Source organism: Anthonomus grandis, chromosome 8 (assembly GCF_022605725.1).
Source record: "Anthonomus grandis grandis chromosome 8, icAntGran1.3, whole genome shotgun sequence".
Taxonomy (NCBI): domain Eukaryota; kingdom Metazoa; phylum Arthropoda; class Insecta; order Coleoptera; family Curculionidae; genus Anthonomus; species Anthonomus grandis.
In genome coordinates, this window is record NC_065553.1 from 33970421 (window position 1) to 33986446 (window position 16026).

A 16026-nucleotide genomic window follows, 5' to 3' on the forward strand; every position below is an offset into this window, starting at 1 on the left:
ACAAATTATCAGGTGTACTTAAGTCAAAGTCAAAGTCAAAAAAGTTTATTACCAAAAAAATAGTTATAAATATAATTAGCTACATGAGAAAATAAAATTGACAATTTTTGGTAAAAGGAACTGCTTCGCGATTATATAAAACCGATAGTGCAATTTGCGTGAAACAGGCCTTGAAAACATTATAAATAAACACAAAAAAAAATCCTAATTAACCTAAAAAAGAATAAAACTAAAACTAAAAAGGGCAGAAACAAAAAATGGCAAAGCAATTTGGCTGGCATGCGACGAAAGGTAACAAGAATAGACAAAAAAGAACCACAAAAGAAAGATTGGACAGGCCAGCTTATCTTTAGTCTTAGTTAATTTTGCAGTTTATACTACTGCAAATTAACTAAAAAAACGAGATGACTACTAGTCATACTACTAAGCATCTCGTTGGGAGTCGAGAAGAATTTGCTTAACCTTGGTGTAAAATGTATTAAATGACAAATCTTTAATATTATTTGGCAAGTTATTCCACATTGTAACTCCGATAACCGAAAATGACTTGTGGAAGTTACTTGTTCTATTTTGAGGTATCCTAAAATTTCCAACATTTCGAGTATTGTGTAAATGCGAGAGAGTAATAAATAACTTATTTAAATAAGGGGGTTGACCCGACTTTATTATTATATAGGAGCGTCTGCGACTATATTATGCACGCGACGTCTGGTCCGAAAAATCGTGTTTTTTTGGAAATAAAAATTCATATCTTTGGCTGTATGGCTAGCGAAATGATGAAATTTGGCATAGGGTCTCTCAATACATTGGGAATGATGGATCCGTAAACGAATTTTTTTTCGGGTACCACCAAACGGAGCGGTACTGTCTCAAAGTCAAAAATTCGTAAAAAAACGGGTCAAAATTGATTTTTGCACGAGATCTCAATTTTAACGCTGTCAAAAAAATTGAAAATTTTAGGCATAAAAGACTTTATAGTAATTCATGTTTGTATACTTTTTGGGCCAGATCGGTATACAGGGTGAGTTGTTATAAGCAAACTTCTCCAGAGGCTAAAAAAAAATTTTTATAAAAAAAGTGTTTCGGCGAAAAGACTTCGTTTTATAAGAGATTTGACATACTTGGAGCTTTTTTTTTGTAAAAAATTTATTTTACGAGTTCTGGCATTTTCAGTTTTTTGAGATTTCCCGCCAAACGATACTTATTTTGGTAATTTTTTTTTTCAAAAAATAACTTCATCCTTTACCTTTCATATGCCATATAACCGAAAATTTTGGGAACCATACAGGGCGAGCAATAATGAACTTTACCCATGAAGGTCCGACTCAAAAATCACATTTTATTTAATAACTTTTTCGTAGTGGCACCTGGACCATTTATATTCTCAGGAATTAAATACTTTAATAACCCCATTATTTATGTAAAATTACAATCTTCCAACATTAATAGGTTCTGAGCAATTCGAATTTTCGCGTTTAATTCATTTGCCACGTCCCTGTACATGGTAAAGATCAGACATCATCTAAAAGATCCGAAATTTTGTTTTACAACACATACTAAAATTTCAGAGTTCCAGCGATAGTACAAGTACCCGAAAAATGCGATTTTATGAAAAAAGTCCATTTTTTTGCGTTTTTGCAGGTAATTGGAGGTGTCAACCTAAACTCTAAAGAAATGGCTAGTGCGAACAATACTTTGACGCATGGTGTATGAAAATTTTTTGCTCGTGACAGGTGGCCGGGACTTGGTTGGGTTTTTTGTAAAATTATGAATGAAAATGAACCGGAAACGATCAGGGAAAGGAAGCACCCAATCAGAAAATGAATGGACTTTCCGAATCTGTGCATATCAATTGGGGAAATTGTGTATTGCGGAACAGGAAAATTCGGCAAACATTTTGACGTCTTCGAAAAATGCCGTTTTTTTGAAAAGTCAGTGGTTTTATACCGGGTTGAGACGAAATGAAATTTGCCCTATTATTTTATTAAAATTATTCGAATATATACACAGGTCAGTCGTAATGATCTATTTAATTTAAAATAAGAATTTAGATATTTGGTGAGTTTAATGCTATTTAGTTTATTATTAATAAATGTTAACAATTCTTAAACATTGCTTTTGGGACATAAATAAAAAAATTTTGAAATTATTGATTTTTAAGGTTAGTCGAGTATCATAACTTTTTTGGTATTGGTGCGATTTGGTTCAAATTTGGTACCTAGTACCTATTTCGGATAAGATTAATAAATTTTGACAGATATTTGACATGACTATGTTTTAAGGTCACGTGACTACCTTAACTTTCTTCCTATTTGTCCGATTTGATTGAAATTTTGTATTTGGGGTTTATTTAGGATGCTATTATAAATTTTTAACAGATATTTGACATTTGACTTCCAGGTCACGTGACTATTGGTACTTTTTTGCTATGAGTTCGATTGGGTTCAAATTTGGTATTTGGGCTTTATTTAGGATGCAATTATTAATTTTTGACAGATATTTGACATTTGACTTCCGGGTCACGTGACTATTGTAACTTTTTTGCTATAAGTCCGATTGGGTTCAAATTTGGTATTTATGCTTTATTTAGGATACAATTAATAAATTTTAACAGATAATTTACAAATTATATCTTAAAGTCACGTGACTTTCATAATTCTTTTGCTATTGATCCGATTGGGTTGAAATTTAGTATTTGGGCTTTATTTAGGATGCAATTGTTGATTTTTTACAAAATTTTAAAATATTAAGTTCTAGGGTCACGTAACTATCAAAATTTCCTATTTGATTGAAATTTACTATTAGATTATATGTATATATTTGTAGATAATATTTTGTATTACCCTATTCCTTTTGTTAAGTTTTCATTTAATTTTCATTTAGTTTATTTAGTTCATATTAATTCATGTTCTTTTATCACTCGGTATTTTTCTTAAGTTAAATTTAATGCCTTTGGTTGACTCACCTTGTTAAGGAAGTATTTCATTTGTTTAAATAATTTAGTTTTTTGTTTTTTTTGTTTTGAGGCCTTAAACAGTGCGGGTTTCATATACATTCGAGCTCTAATCGTCAAACAGTTTAGAGTCGCGAGTCAACACCGAAAAATCGCTAGCGTGAAAGTGTAGATAATTCGCAAATCTCGGCCACCGATAATAGAAGGTAAGGTCTCACAACAGCGTTTTCCAAGTTTTTTAGTTAATTTCATTAAGTGTTTACAGTCCACTAAATTACCTTTCTTTTCATCGTGAGTTAACTAACTTTTTTATTTAATTTTTTTTATTTGAACCCAGCGCAATTAGTCAACACCTTTTATCTTAATTAGTTAAATTATTTCTTAAATTTGCCTTTAAAAAAAAAATTAAAAAATAATCGGTTTGAATACATAGGCTTTAAAGGGAACTTATCTTCTTTCATAATATTGTAGCATTATTATAGATTTTGAAAAATTTTGTCATAAAGCTTTTTTATTAGCTTTTGAATGGTCTTTAGCCAGAAAAAAGGAATTTTGAATTTGGAGCATGTTTTAAAAAAATTTTAATTTTGGGCCCTATTTTGTTCGAAAATCGATAAATGCAAATAAATAAGTTTTCTGTTCATTTTAGAGTCAAACTGATAATAACCTTTTTGAAAGGTATCTTGAAGTAGTACAAGATAGAATAATAAAAGATTAAAATTTTTTTATAGGACCCTTGATAATTCGATATTTATGTTTCATGGTTTTTCTTTATTTTCTCCGATTTTATGATAGCCAGAACCGATCCGTTTGAACATTCAGATACCCCGTAATATTCCCGAGAACTTTTATTTAAGACAAAAAGTTGTCAGAGTTATAATTAAGAAAAAAATAAAAACAATTTTTTCGCAATTTTGCATGGCTATACCCCTTTTAATTTTGGAGCAAAAAAAAAATTTTTTCTTGGGTTTTTTTTACTGGAAATTGCCAACTTAGGGCTAACATTATAATTTGTCGGTTATCATTTTAAGAAAAAAAATGCTACCGTGGGAAAAAACGAGTTTTCTTTTATTTTTTTTCACATTTTTACTAATATCTCGACTTCTGTAGCTTCGATTCAATTCGTTGAGGGTTTCTATTATTCTTTATTTTCCTCCTGTTAATTCTTTTTATATTTTATTACAATTGCCTATTGTAAATTTCGAAATAAAACTGAAAAATTACAAAAATCGACGTAAAAACCCGGTTGTGTTATCCCTATACATAGGCTCTTATGGGACCTAATTTTTTCCTTTATATTATGGCACTCGTATAAATCTTGGAAAATTTTGTCATAAAGCTTTTTTGTTAGTTTTTGAATGATTTTTAACCAGAAAAAAGAAATTTTTAATTCGGAGCATATTTTGAAAAAATGGTAATTTTGACCCCGGATTTTGTTTTGAATCGAAAAATGCAAAGAAATAGGTTTTCCGTTCATTTTAGAGTCAAATTGGTAATAATCTTTTTTAAAGATACTCTGAAGTAGTACAGGATAGAAAAATAAAAAATTGAAATTTTTCCATAGGGCTCTTGATAATTCGATATTTATGTTTAATAGTTTTTTCCAATTTTCTCCGATTGTATAATAGCTAGAACCGATTCGTTTTAACAGGCGAATACCCCTTAATATAGTGAAGAACTCTTATTTAATAGAAAAAGTTGTCAGATTTATAGTTTATTAATAAAAAAATAAAAACCATTTTTTTGAAATTTTTCGTGGGTTGGGTTCCGATTCAGGACCAAAAAAAATTTTTTTTTTCTTGGGGTTTTTTAGTGAAAATTGCCAGTTTAGGGCTAAAACTAAAATTTGTCAATAATTATTTAAAAAAAAAAATGATACCGTGGGAAAAAAACAATTTTCTTTAGTTTTTCCCACATTTTTACTAATATCTCGGCTTCTATAGCTTCGATTTAATTCGTTGATGGTTTCTTTTATTTCTTATTTTCCTCCTGTCAATTCTTTTGATATTTTATGACTATTACTGTTGAAAATAAAAAGAAAAATTAAAACAAATCGACGTAAAATCCCGTTTGTTCTATTTCAATAAATAGACCCTTATGGGAACTTCTCTCTAATTTTGGTATTTATGGTTTATTTAGGATACAACTAATAAATTATGACAGATAACTGACATTTGAGTTTCAGCCCAGGTCACGTGACTACCGTAACTTTTTTGCTATTGGTCCGATTCTGTTGGAATTTGGTATTCGGGCTTAATTTAGAATACAATTAATATATTTTGACAGATTTAAAATATAGGACAGTATATCGACACACAACGCGACTATATAACAAATTATGGTTCTTTGAAGCATGATACCCCAACCACTGGTCATCTCTTTCCTTGGCATATAAACGTTGGTACACCTGATAATTTTTGTTTTTTTTTTTAAGAATTCCTTTATAGCCCTTCACAGACAAGACCTAAAGGTTCCAAACTGGTCCCCACGGACCAAAAGTATAGGAGCGAAGCGACTATACTTGTTTTATATATAAAGGCATATATGTGTAATTTTCTTCTCCTTTCCATATTTAAAATAGAATTTATGTTTAAATAAGGTGTGATATGCTCCCGATAGGCAGCGCTATAAGAAAATCTTATACAGCTATTTTGCAATTTTTGTATAGATCTAGAAAGCTCAGATGTTATAGAATTAGAATATACGATATCACCGTAGTCGATTAAGGAGAGAATGAGGCTATTGCAGAGATAATATTTGGTTTTACTCTTTAAGACATTTTTAAATCTGTACAGATTTCTAAGACGGATATAGCCTATATTTAATTTGTTATTAATGTGTGTCTCAAAACAAAAGTTAGAATCTAAAGTCAATCCTAATATTTTCACTTCATTGACAACTGGAATTTTTTCTCCATTAATCTCAATATTTATACTTTCATATAAGTGTCTCAGAATTCCTGACTTACAGCCATATAAAATGATGTTAGATTTAGCAGGGTTAACTTTTAAGTTATGCTCATTGGAAAAATTAACTATGTTTAGTTTATCCGATTTAATTTTTTGCTCAGAAATATTAAAATTTAAAAAATTTAATGGCATGTATATTTGAGAATCATCAGCATATTGTTGTAATTTACAATGTTCAATACAGTTAGGCATATTCGCAACATAAATCGAAAATAAAAGAGGTCCCAATATGGAGCCCTGAGGAACACCAACTTCTAAGTCAAGATACCTTGAGTGCTCCAAACTTCCATTGTTGGTTTTTAAGAACACCGAATGTGATCTATTTTTAAGATAGGAATCAAAAAAAGAAACTGTAGATTCGGAACAACCAAAATATCCCAACTTTGCAAGGAGCATTGAGTGATTTATAGTATCAAATGCTTTGCTAAAATCAAGCACCGCCATGCAAGTACTTTGTTTATGTTCTTCGTTAAGTCTTATATTATCTAACATTCTCACCAGACTAGTAGTTGTACTATAATTTAAAGATTAATCGAACACCATACTTACCTGTATGAAGATTAATCGTAATTTTCCTTCGCTTGTCTTCCGATATGATTACGTTGTAGTTTCTGGTTTACCCTATCCATCGATACGCGTACAAAGCAAAACAATTTTTTATCGCCATTCCGGCCAGACTCACACATCGTCATTCTGTTTTTATGCAAAATTGCCCTCAATAAAGGGTGGTTAAGTTAAGTGGGTGGGTTGTAATCATATCGGAAGACAAGCTCGGAAAATTAAGATTAATCTTCATACAGGTAAGTATGGTATTCGATTAATCTTTAAATTTTCCTTCGCTTGTTTTCCGATATGATTACGTTGTAGTCGTTAAAAGCTAGAGGATGCAATTTTGCAATAACCAATTACTAATAAAATAAATATTGTGGTTATTAATTAATTAATTATTTAATTCAATTTAATTAAGTGAATACAAACAAAACGAATACTACGAGACTAATAAAATATAGGGGCAATTATCTATTAATTCATCATAGATTAATAGTTCTAGTTATAATATAAATGAATACATGTTTACTATTTTTAATATTAATATGTAGTAGAGATAATATATGTATATATGAGGTGGTATTTTATGCGTCATAAATGGATACATTTTTCATAATACTTATATTATTTAATTTCTTATGTTAAACCTAAATTTAATATTGCATTAGCAAAAATGTCATTAGGCCTGCCTAAAGGTCGATTGTAAAATTTAAAGAAAACATCTGAATTGGGACTCCAGCCTGCTGTATTTTTTTACGCTATATCCTGTAAAAATGTTTACATTTATGCCGCTATTTTTTAATGCCAACTTGATCAATCTACTTAAGGTTTGTGTTGTTGCAGGATGGATTGGTTTTTTTATGTGTTAAAAATAGGGGATTATAATTTAAACGAATCAGAGCGGTGACTTCCATATAATGTTTTAGAGTATAGTTAGAAAAGTTTATAAAGAACCGGTGACATCAACAGACGGCAAAATCCGCGCATCTCGTTATTCTATCGATCGGATCAGATGACTATGTCGAGGTCTAAAGACAGTGGAGGCGGCACACTTGTTGAAATTATTAATATTTATTTGTACTAGAGTTTAAATAGCCCTAGATTTTTAGTAGGTATAGCTAGCGGTATTATAAGTGCGTTTGATTTAGTTGAAATACCAACTAAGAATGGATATATTTGAATTTATTTGCTCCGAGATTCGTTTAAAAAAATGTAGATAAATTAAAATTATATTTTTTAGCATTGTGATGTGCCCATAAAAAATCTAATAAAAAATAGTTTTACTTACAGGAGGATGCAGTACGCTAATTATTTTTAAAACAGGACTTCAAATAGGTAGCTGAAAATTATTCTTTATTCGCATTTTTTTAAGGATTAGGTATTTTAAACGACTTGTGTAAAGAAACAAATTGGTATAAGCTTAAAGTTTTATTTCATTATTTTACATATTATATATTTTTATTCACTATCAGATAGTGTATTACAACCTAAATCAGATTCATCCGATAAAGACCATTCGATCTCTTCATCAGATGAGCCTGTATTTACTGTAAATTTGAAAGAATTCAATGCTTCATCAAAAAGGTGATGACTTTCGAAATATTGTTTTTCTATATTGTCTATATGGTTGCAAATATTTATTCTCTCATCATTCGAAATTTCCGCAAATTTCTGCCTTGTCAAAGTTTCGACATCTGCCAATTTAAAAGTGGAATTTCTGCTTGCCACCCAATTCTTAACAGTTGCCCAAATTTTTTCTATCGGATTAAGCTCTGGGTGGTATGGAGGCAAACGTAACACAATGTGTCTATGCTTTTCCATTAGGTCGTCCAACTTGGTTTTTACAGGATACTTTTTTTTATTTTCAGACACTATTTCATATAACTCTGTCTTGGTGAGTTTTGCATCAAATGTAAAATTACGTTCCTTGAGCCAGTCAACTATTTCCTGCTTTTTACTTCCAGATGTAACATTCTTGACTACAGGCACATTGTGATAAGCTGCATTGTCTAATACTAGGACGGAATTAGGTAGTAAATTTAGAAATAACTGATTTTCGGCCCATTTCATGAAGTTGTGATGGTTCATGTCATCATGATAGTCTCCGCTTTTTGACCCTAAAAAGAGAAGAATAAAAGATTTTAAAATAATCGTATAAAGTTGTCAGTGTGGTATTAATTATCAAAATATCAATATTGATAATGGTAAAAATTTGACTAAATATTATAGGTGAAAATATGGGTAGGGAACTGGGACTGAAAAGTATAATAATATAAGTACCCGCTTATCCAATCAACGAACTAAGAGTATCATTTCTGCGTATTACATTTTAATATCATTTTTGATATTACTTTATATAGAAATAACTAAAAAATTTTACCTGAGCGAAAAATCAGTAATCTCAGCATTATTTACGAAACCATTTATTCCTCCAACATGAAGAATTATCAGTCTCTGTCGTTTGGAAATGGGTTTTCTAATTCCATGTCGACTTCGAACGAAACCACCCTTTGTCCTTTGTATGACTGCTATGTATGTAACTTTTATCAGTATATACAATATTACGGCCTTCCTCTTTATATTTTAAAATTTGCTTTAAATATTTAATCCTTTTCAATTGTATGTCATAAGATTCCATAAGAGCCTTTCTGTTATCTTCCGTTTTGGTCCATCTATAAAAAAACTTATATGTAATTAAAGATACATATTAATGTATTAAACAAATTTCTCATGATATTTAAAAATAAAATTAGCAAAGACGTAACTTAATAAAATAAAAAGCTTAACAAATTAAAGAAAGGATAGGTAGTCTGCCAGGTACTCTGCAAAATAAGAATATCTAGAGAGGTATCTAGAATTAAATGGACTAAAATGTAATAAGTTCCTATTTGTAGGTACCTATACCCTTTTTATTTTATCTATGTGCCAAAAAATTATAAGAAGTTTATAAAGTCAATAAAATATAATCCCTAGAATTAATTTTGACGCAACAGCTAATAATGGTTGTAAAGTTAAATTCCTATTGATAAACTTTTCAGGTAACTGTTAACTGGTTAGCAGGTAAATATAAGAAGATAAATATTGAATATAATTTAAACACATACCTAAATCGAATTTTTTTCACCAATTTTGATAAGGTTGGTGTAGTTATAGGCTCTTGAATAATAGCCGGATCAAGAAGCTTTTGAAGTATTACTGGAAAGAAAATAATATAACATAATAAGTTTATATTTAAAAATGTAAATAAATAAATATACTCCATATGTATATTAAGGAGAATCCTGTCCATATTCTGGAAGAAAATTTCTGGATAATTAAGACTTTTTTTGGCCCCTTCTTGTGCCCTATACTCCACATGGTTATTTTATGTCAAACCTAAAAAAATACTTAACAGGTGCCACTTTTGTTTAAATAATAAAATATTATGGTGTTATATTGCAATGTAGGGTAAGTAAATTACTTGGGTTTTACAACTGAACTTACATTTTAGAGTGGGTCTTATTTTTTCAACTATGTAGAAATCATACACTATTTGTTTTATATCTTTAATTTGGGTCAAAGTAATGTTACCAATCTTCTGAGATTTTCTTAACCTTTTTTTCCTTGGACTGGTAAAGGAACAGGAAGGTATATTTTCTATATCTTCTGACTCTTGGACCACTCTTCTGTAAGTTGACTGGGATACTCGAGTGGCAGCTAACGTATGTTGTCTAAAATAATTATATACTATTATTGTAAGTTATCAATACAATAAAAATTAAAATTTGAAAACATCCTACAATAAAATATGAATTTATATTGTTCACTTACATAACATTTTTCAAAGGAATAGTAATTTCTTGCTATGCTTCTTTTTTCATAAAAGCTGCCACGTTAGAAATAATCTCTCTCCCTTGGCTGTGAATTATTTGTCCTTGTTTGCCTACTTCCTCAGGTGACATCTAAAAAAAAATTAGAAGATTAGTTAAATACCTGTTATTTTGTCACTTAAAATCAAAGTATATTTTAAATAATATAATTTTTAACAGTAATTAATTTTCATTTATTTTTTTAAATTATTAGACAATTGAATAATTTAAACCAATTTTACTTACCTTTTACAATAAAAATCTGATAGTCTAACTAAAAACTAACTAGTCTATTTCACTATTATACTTAAAAAAAAAACACACAACAGATTTTAAATGCTTTATAACACGATTAACTCACTTCCCGTACGAGACGACACTGAGTAGGCCTTCAGGCTACGTCATAGGCTTTAAATCCCCGGCAGGTACAAAGAAACAAAGTACGGCGGCTGCTTTGTTCTTGTGGTTTCTTTAATAAGAAGCGAGAGAAAATATATTGCTATCGTCTTTTCTCTCTGCCACCGGATTTTCTATCGATTTTATGTTGAAAAAGGGGTTTATGCGCATATTGAGCAGCCGGTTCTTTATAAACTTTTCTACCTATAGACGCTACACATAATTCAGGTTTTTGAAAATATGGAAAAGTTAAAATAGGTTGATTTTTGTAACGCGCTGACGTTTTTATTTTTTCTGTTTATATTTTAATTTCAATTTTCTCGGTAAATTGTACTATATTGTTAATGGTGATTTTGCTTAAAGTTTGAATTCGGTGAGCTGAGGTCAATGCCATAAGTGTTATTGTTTTTATTGTTAGTTTTTCAAGAGTTAATCATTCTAATGGGTAAAGAGAAGCTAAATAGTTCAATACTGGTTCTACATTCCAAGTGAAGTCGTATTTAGGTCTAGGAGGTTTTAAATTATAACTTCCTTTAATAAATCTTTTTATTATTTTTTCATCAGCGTTACTGGGAGAAAACATGAAATTTAGGGCTGACCTATATGTGTTTATTGTTGCGTAAGAGCTACCTTTGTTTATTTCGCTTACCAAAAATTCAAGATAAATGTTCAAGTCAAAATTAAATGCATCATAGTTCGGATGGGTCTTACAAAACGTCCAGTATTTATGAAAACAAGCGTTGTATTGTTTCCATGTTCCTTCTGATATTGATGCAAACATTATAGGAATTGCACGGCCAGGTATGTGTCTTTTTAGGAAAGCAGTCCGGACAATTTCCCTGCCACCAGGGAAATTTTCGTGTGAAGAGGATGCGGTTCTCTAAAAGGGGAAAGTAATAATTTTTTATTAGGTTTAAAAATTAAAGGTTTGTCAAGTAACAGGGTTACAAACAAGGGGTACCAGGGTTGTGAGGGCCACACAGGAACAACCAAAATTCCTGTAGCCTGGTCTTGAATAATCTTATCCAGAGTTTTAGATATCATAGAGAAAGGAGGGAAGGCGTAAAAATATTCTTCTTTCCAAGAACATGTAAAAGAATCTACTGATATGGAATTTGGATCAGGGAACCATGAGATATATATTTTGCATTTTGTATTTAATTTTGTTGCAAAAAGGTCTATTTCTGGTTGCCCGAATATCTTGACTATTTTTAGAAATGCCTGGCTATTTAACTCATATTCTGTTCCGACAAAAATTTGTCGTGAACCCTTGTCAGCTTCCTTATTTTCTTAAGAAGAAACATAGGAAGCTAAAACTGTTATTTGTTTTTGTTCGCACCAGTTTAAAAGATTGTAAGTTATTTTACTTAGATTACGATATTTAACGCTCCCTCCCCTATTTATGCAAGCTATTGCAGTTTTATTGTCAATTCTAAGTAAAACTCTAATATATTCTTTTAATTTAGTAAAAGATTTTAATCCATAAAGGGAAGCTTTTATTTCAAGGTAGTTAATATGTTTTCGCCTAACTGATTTGTTCCAGAACCCTTGACAATTTTTACCATTACGATTGGCACCCCAACCCGAAAGAGACGCATCTGAAAAGATTTCTAGAGAGAATTTTTTAGGTTTAATCTCCGCAGAGCCATTTAAATTATGTAACAACCAATTTAAAGTTTTTATAATTTCATTAGATACAGGCATTATATCGTTATATATTTTCCCTTGTAGAGCTTTAAATTTTATTCGCTCTAATATTTTTATATGATGGCGACAATGAGGTATGGTTGGAGCTGCTGCTACCAGAAGTCCAATAATTTTTGCAAATTCCCTGATTTTAATTCTTGACTTCATTAAGTTTTTTGAAATCAATTTTTCTACTAACCTTGTTTTCATTATAGGCAAGGAAAGTGTTTAGAATATTCAGACTCAAAAAAAAACTCAGGAATCTCCAAAACACGTTTGTTTAATTTCTCAAGACACATAGCTCCCTCCCCACATCATGGCTGCCTGTGGACTGTCATACCACACGGTAAAATAAATATTAGCCATCTAGCGGCGCAGCGCCAAGGCATGATTCACCAAAATATGTACAAAGGTGGTAAATACAACATATTAAAGAAATATGGATTTATATAGATTATAAATCTTTAAATCTAATAAAGAAGACAAAAGGAATGTAAACATGCCCCCCACCTTGAACGGCTTAACCTTCAAAAGAAAAGTTAAACATTGACTTAAATCAACATAGTATCCTTACTTAGTATAGACCTAGCACACTAATTAAATAAAGCATACTTAAAACTAAGAACTCTTAATAAGTAAGTTAGGTTTAGTTTATTTCAGTTTATCAACCACTAAATCTAGTCTATAACACAAGCACAAATCTGGTCTATAGTTTAACTCGTATCACTTGGTTTTGGAGTCTCACATGATTCCATTGGTAGAGCGCAAATTTTGGAAAACGAACGTTTCACAATTCCCTTAGAGGTCTGGATGGAGGCTACTCTTGCTACACTATCTTGGCCTGGTTGAACAGAGAGAATTCTTCTCATACTCCATTGTAAGGGTGGTCGGTTATCATCTTTTAAGACAACCAGGGCTCCAGGTTGAAGAACATTGTTATGAATTTGCCACTTAGTTCGAACCTGAAGTTCACTCACGTACTCTAGGGACCATCTCGACCAAAAATGCTGCTTTAGCTGCTGCAAACGTTGAAAGTGGGAAAGTCTGGACTCCTTAACATCCTCTAGGTCTGGCTCTGGTAGGGAAGTAAGGGGTCGCCCAATTAGGAAGTGTGAGGGGGTCAATGCGGTATAATCATTAGGATCTGGAGAGACTGGGGTAAGAGTACGAGAGTTTAAGATAGCTTCTATTTCTGTCAAAACTGTAACTAACTCCCCATAAGTTAATAAAGCATTTCCTAGAACCCTCTTTAAATGTGTTTTGCATGACTTTACGCCGGCCTCCCAAATACCCCCGAAATGAGGTGACATACTAGGAATAAAATGCCAAGTTATCCCCTGATTTGCAACTGACTCGGATAAATCCACCTCACCCCTCCTTAAAAACTTGCCAAACTCTTGAAGCTCATTTCGAGCTCCCACAAAATTGGTTCCGTTATCGGGATAAACATTCAATGGTTTACCTCTTCGTGCAATAAATCTTCTAAATGAGGCTAGAAAGGCCTCTGTTGTTAAATCAGTAACTACCTCTATATGTAGTGCCTTTGTGGAAAAACAAACAAAAATACAAATACAACACTTAACTCTTTTGCATCCCCTTCCCTTTTTATCCTTCATAAATAAAGGTCCGGCATAATCTACACCGACATTATAAAAGGGAGGAGCAGGGGGTTACCCTAGTTTGAGGCAAAACACCCATAACAGGATTTTTAGAGGTCGGGTTGGTTCTGAAACACCTTATACATTTGTGTACAGTATTACGAGCTAAATTTCTTCCCCGAAGTGGCCAATACATTTCTCTAATTGAAGAAAGAAGAAGTTGAGCGCCCGCATGATGTAATCTAATATGTTCATGCTGGAAAATAAGATTAGTTAAGGGATGTTCACCAGGAAGAATTGCTGGATATTTCTTTTCAAATTGAAATTTTGAAAGTTGTAACCTTCCCCCCACCCTCAAAATACCCTCACAATCCAGAAAGGGGTTAAGTTTTAACAAAGTTCCTTTACTCGCTAAAAATTTGGACTTATTTAACTCATTTATTTCAGCAGCAAAAGCTTCCTGTTGTGTTAGCTTTACCAGCACAGTTAAAGCATAGTTTAACTCAGGAACAGTAAGAGGACCAGCAATCTTTGACGTCTGACGACACTTTGCAATAAATCGCAGGCAGTAAGCCATTACTCTTTTTATCTTAGATAACCGCGAAAATCTTGCAAATGGAAATAGGGCCCCAAACTCGATCTTAAAGACACTAATTTGTTTTTTCAAATCTGGTAAATTAATTTGAGGTTGAAAATCAGATTTGGGCCACGAACACTGAGGGAAAGAGAGCCATGGCGGGCCATTCCACCACAGATCTAAACTCTGAATTTGACTAGGATAAACACCTCTGGACAATAGGTCTGCTGGATTGCTCGCACTACGTATATGACGCCAATCAGATGATGAAGTAAGTGCCTGGATTTGAGTCACTCTGTTGCCAACAAAGGTTTGTAATGTATTAGGAGGAGTATGAATCCAACTTAGAGCTACAGTTAGGTCGCTCCACAGAAAACATGAGTTGACAGTGACTGTAAGAGTGGAACGCACCTTTTCCACTAACTTCGCTAGAAGGAGTGCGGCACAAAGTTCCAATCTTGGAATTGTAACAACCTTGAGTGGTGCCACCTTACTCTTACCACAAACTAAATGCACACTTATCATACCACAATTATCTACACTCCTTATAAAAATACAAGCCCCATAGCCTTCAGTACTAGCATCTGAGAAGCCATGGATTTGAATCTCAATACAATGGGTACCCAATATATGCCTGGGAACCTTCAATTCATTTAACACTAATAACTCAGATTTAAATTTGTTCTACTTAGAGGCCAACTCCAAAGGCAAAGCATCATCCCAACCTAACTTTAGCAACCACAATCTCTGCATTATAATTTTTGCGATTATAAGACATGGACTAACAAGTCCAAGAGGATCAAACAGTTTTGCAATCACAGAAAGTACTGTTCTCTTGGTTACATGGTTTGATACATCACTGACATCAATTTGATACATTAAAAAATCTTGTTCACATGACCAATACAATCCAAGAGTTTTTGTTTGACCTCTTTCACCAAATAACACTGTAGGTGTAGATGAGCTTGTCTTCACATGATCTAAGATCTCTTGACTATTAGAAGCCCACTTTTGAAGATCAAAACCTGCAGATTTTAAAATAGATGTTACCTCATTGCACAAATTTATGCCTTCTTTTACACTCTCAACACCTGTTAACATGTCATCCACGTAAAAATCCTTTTCGATGACTTTAGATGCCCTTGGAAAAGATTCTGAATTCTTAATAGCAAGTTGCTTCAAACACCGTACAGCTAAAAAGGGAGCGGAAGATGTTCCATAAGAGACTGTTTTTAATTCAAAAGTTTTCAATTCCTCTGATGGTTCACCTCTCCAAAGTATACGCTGAAGACACCTCTGATCCTTATGAATCAAAATCTGGCGGTACATCTTGACCACATCTGCTCCAATCACCACCTTATATTGCCGAAATCTCAAATTGACAACAAATCGTCCTGAATAACAGGGCCCACGCATTGAATGTCATTTAAGGACACCCCAGTATCGGATG

The 16026-nt window shown here is 32.1% G+C and overlaps 1 protein-coding gene across 1 annotated transcript in view; it reads left to right on the forward strand.

The window, feature by feature from the left end:
- Nucleotides 1–16026, forward strand: part of LOC126739042 (adenylate cyclase type 3) — a 1002544-nt gene that overhangs the window by 934226 nt on the left and 52292 nt on the right. The window lies entirely within an intron of this gene.